The sequence below is a fragment of the Capra hircus genome, chromosome 1, assembly GCF_001704415.2.
Source record: "Capra hircus breed San Clemente chromosome 1, ASM170441v1, whole genome shotgun sequence".
Classification (NCBI taxonomy): domain Eukaryota; kingdom Metazoa; phylum Chordata; class Mammalia; order Artiodactyla; family Bovidae; genus Capra; species Capra hircus.
In genome coordinates this window covers 129,123,584-129,128,267 of record NC_030808.1, presented here as the reverse complement: position 1 = coordinate 129,128,267, position 4,684 = coordinate 129,123,584, and the positions used below count along the sequence as shown (strand labels likewise).

Below are 4,684 nucleotides of genomic sequence, written 5' to 3'. Positions count from 1 at the left end.
CCATACATATTTCATTGTGTTATCTCTAAAAGATAAGAACTCTCAAAATCCATGACCATACTGCCATCATTTCACCTAAAAATTTAACAGTATTTCTGGTAACATTATCAAATATTGTCAATGTACACATTTCACTAATTATTTCCTCTTCTTTTTGGCTTGTTTTAGTTTTTGGTTTTTTTGCAGTTCATGTGTGTAGCTTGAAACAAAGGCTAAATAGTGTGATTAGTTGACATGTCTCCTGAGTCTCTTTTAGAAGACACTTTTAGGAAGATCCCTTGGAAAAGGAAATGGCAACCCCCTTCAATATTCTTGCCTGGAAAATTCCATGGACAGAGGAGCCCAGTGGGCTCCAGTCCATGGGCTCGCAAAGAGTCAGACACAACATAGCAACTAAACAACAACAGTAATCCCTCTCTATCTCTCTTTTCAATTTTTAAAATTTTATTTACTTTTTACTATACTGGGTCTTCACTGTTGCGTGGGCTTTTCGCTAGTTGTGGGGAGCAGGGACTGCTCTCTAGTTGCAGCGTGGCAGCAATTGCAGAAGCTTCTCTGCTTGTGGAGCACGGGCTCAGTAGTTGTGGCATACAAGTTTAGTTGCCCCATAACACTTGGAATCTTCCTGGACCAGGGATCAAACTCATGTCTCCTGCACTGGTGGATTCTTAACCACCAGGCCTCCCAAGAAGTCCCTCTACATCTCTTGTGTGTGGGGGTCCCTCGTGATTCATTTGTTGATGGAAACCAGGTTGTTTGTCCTCTAGCTTCTCACAGACTGGGTTTTGCCGATTGCATCCCTGAGATGGCATTTATCATGTCCGTCTGCTTCTGCATTGCTTGCAAATATGTAATTAGATTGGAGACTTGACCAGATTCAAACTTGGGGTTTGGAGAGACCACTTTAGAGGTGGTGTGTATAGGAAGTACAGGACCTACCTCTTTTGTGCCCACCATCAGTGTAGGTGGCACTTATGATCCCAGACACCAGGAGCCAGAACCTCTGCCACTGGTACCACCCCAAAGCCAGTCCCTGTGGATTCCCAGAGAATCCAGTCTGCATTATCCATCTCACATAGTTCTTTTTCTAAATCTTTTCAGTTCAGTCACTCAGTCGTGTCTGACTCTTTGCGATCCCATGGTCGGCAGCATGCCAGGCTTCCCTGTCCATCACTAACTTCCGGAGCTTGCTCAAACTCCTGTCCATTGAGTTGGTGATGCCACCCAACCATCTTGTCCTCTGTCATCCCCTTCTCCTCTTGCCTTCAATCTTTCCTGGCATCAGGATCTTTTCTAACAAGTCAGTTCTTTGCATCAGGTGATCAAAGGATTGGAACTTCAGCTTCAGCATCAGTCCTTCCAATGAATATTCAGGACTGATTTCCTCTAGGATGGACTGGTTGGATCTCCTTGCAGTCCAAAGGACTCTCAAGAGTCTTCTTCAACACCACAGTTCAAAAGCATAAATTCTTCAGCACTCAGCTTTCTTTATGGTCCAACTCTCACATCCATACCTGACTACTGGAAAAACCATAGCTTTGACTATATAGACCTTTATCAGCAAAGCAACATTTCTGCTTTTTAATATGCTGTCTAGGATTGTCATAGCTTTTCTTCCAAGGAGCAAACATCTTTTAATTTCATGGCTGCAGTCACCATCTGTAGTGATTTTGGAGCCTAAAAAATAAAGTCTGTCACTGCTTCCATTGTTTGCTCATCTATTTGCCATGAAGTGATGGGATAAGATGCCACGATTTTAGTTTTTTGAATGTTGAGTTTTAAGCCAGCTTTTTCACTCTCCTCTTTCACTTTCATCAGGGGGTTCTTTAGCTCCTCTTCTCTTTCTGCCATTAGGGGGGTGTCATCTGCATATCTGAGGTTGTTGATACTTCTCCAGCAGTCTTGATTCCAGCTTGTGCTTCATCCAGCCCAGCGTTTCACACGATGTACTTTGCATATAATTTAAGTGAGCAGGATGACAATATACAGCCTTGAAGTACTTCTTTCCCAATTTTGAACCAGTCCATTGTTCTATATGTTCAGTTCTAACTGTTGCTTCTTGACCTGCATACAGATTTCTCAGGAGGCAGATGAGGTGGTCTGATATTCTCATTTCTAAGATTTTTCCACAATTTGTTGTGATCCAAACAGTCAAAGGGTTTGGCGTAGTCAATGAAGCAGAAGTAGATGTTTTTCTGGAATTCTCTAGTTTTTTCTATGATCCAACAGATGTTGGCTGTTGATCTCTGGTTCCTCTGTATTTTCTAAATCCATCTTGAACTTCCGGAAGTTCTCAGTTCACGAGATAATTGAAGGCACCTCAGTCTTACATCTGGAGCCTGGGTGCAAGTAGGCTGAGAAAGGTAGCTTTCTTTCCCATTAATCTTGGAGAGACAGAATTCCTAATGAAGAAAGTTCTTTAAACATGGGAGAATTGTTCACAAGATGGTAGACAGCCACAAATGTGATAAATGTCCAGTGGAGTGTCTGTAACTGTGGTGGGATTGAGAGTTAAGTGTTAGGAATTTAAACAGGGCTTCCAGTGGGAATCCACAGTGTTGGGGAAAAGGACCCATTGGCCCAAACATCACATTCATGAAGGGCTCTTCAACTTTTGATATTATCATCAAAGGAAGTTACACATGAAGGTCAGAGAGAAACAGCAATGAAGTTCATTCTCCACCTTTAAACTTATGAACCATGATTGGACCAGACTGCCCCAGGGACTCATGAATTCATTAATCTTACAAATTCTGTAATGAGTTTGGAATTTGCACAGCATAATTATATTACTCTATAATTTTGTCTGCTAAACTACTGGTTACATGCAACCACTTCAACAACAATTTTGTCATACTGATCTGTATTTCTGTATTGGGAGCATCTCAAAAAGGGGAAATGGCCAGAACCCCATTCAAGAGGATCAGAACTCACAGATGGGAGGTTTGTGGGTTGCAGAGGGGGGAAAAGAGGACCCAAAACTTGTCCCTGAAGGATGAGTGGGGGTCCGCTTATTGGAGGGAAAATGGGGAATGTCATGATTGGTAAGCATCATTCCCAGAGCAAATCAAGTCTTTTTTTGTTTGTTTTTTTAAACAAAGGGACAGCCATCCCTTTCCTTGTCCCAACTTACCCTGAGAGGAAAGCCATTCTTGTGATGTGAGTGGTTAGTATATCCCCACCACTGCTACTGACTCTGCTCTGCAGGTCTGCAGGTCCCAGCTCAGGGTGGGATGTGTGGCTGGGACTGAGTGGGCAGAGATTCTGGAGACGCAATTCTGCAGGTGAGGTAGGGTGGTGTGGATAAGGGACAGAGAATTGAGCAGAAGTTTTAATTGCAAGCAGTGATGAGCTGTTTAATTTGCACCTTGAAAGGAATGGTAGAGGTGTTCTAATTAACCAAGACAGGTTATAAATTAGGACTTTCCAGAGAGGTCCTTGGTGGTCACGTGTCAGGACTTTCTTGTGGAAAGATTTGGGAAACTGCCCAGAGAATGACATTTCAGGAGCCCTGCGGGTCTTGGGTCAGAAGTCTATCCTCCTGCCAGCCCTGTGATGGACGCTCATGGTGTTTACATCAGAAACTCAAGTCTGTCAGTACCCTGTGGTGGGGGTGAAGGTGGCAGACCTATACTGGAATCTACACCCTCGGGTCAGAGAGGCCCTGTGCGAGCCCTCTTGCTGAGGCAGTCTGAAGTTTCCTGCCCTAGAAACCCACCCCTCCTGATTCCTGTTCACAGCTTCAGGCTGCCCTGAGATTAGCTTCTCTGGCTCTTTCGTCACCCATGCTGTGTTGTTGTGTCTACAGTGAGGTCACATTGCTTCCACCCTGAAGTGCCTCTCAGATCTCTGATTTTTAACCCACACACATATAATTTGCCTAGTTATGCCAGGCACTGTTAAATCTCTTTGCAGATAAAATACATATTTGTTCTAAGTCGCTTACATAGACTACGTAAATCCTAACAAAACTCAAAGAGGAATTATTAGCCCAAATTTACAGATGAACGAACTGAGGCACAGACAGGTTGTGATGACTTGCCTTCACCTCACAGAGCTAGGAAGAGACTGAGATGGGATGCAAACCCGGGCTACATGGCCAGTGCTTGGCCACACAGCAACATCGCTCCCTGCCTACCCAGTGAGGGCCTGCTATTCTCTGAGGTCTGGCTTCAGCAAGGTGCCTGAGCTGTTGCACGTGGCAGTCCTAGTTTTTGAATATATGAAATTATGTGATGTAAATATATAAGGCCTCACTTCAAGTGTATTTTGAAATGCTGCAACCCTCCCATTTGAAAAAATGTGAAAAAAAACCTCCACAATAAAAATCAAGACCTTTCCAACTTGGCAGGCCCCAGGATTTGCAAGATGTAGTGACACAACTTCCAAAGCCTCGTGGCACCAAGTGAGCCGATAAATAGGTAGCCTCCATCCTTTGTCGTCCTGTGGGTATCACAGTATTGCTGCCATTCTTTGGAAGATCAGTGAGTGAATCCATTCCTAGAGCCCGGTTATGTGATCAACTGCTGTTGTTAGAACTGAAAATCTTTTTTATATCTGGTAACAATGCCATCCAAGTGTCAATTAGGTGGTGGAGCTGGCGGCAGTGTTCCCAAGATGGAGCCAACATCAATAGCTTTGCATTGGAATTGAGAAGTACTAAAATGCCTCAAAGAGGGCTGAG

General features: G+C 43.8%; 1 long non-coding RNA gene across 1 annotated transcript; it reads right to left on the bottom strand.

Moving 5' to 3' along the window:
* Nucleotides 2,261–4,379, bottom strand: LOC108636247. The gene is made up of 2 exons (XR_001918236.1): nucleotides 3,134–4,379; nucleotides 2,261–2,402 (listed from the first exon to the last, which is right to left on the bottom strand). It is a non-coding gene; the product is annotated as an uncharacterized LOC108636247 (long non-coding RNA).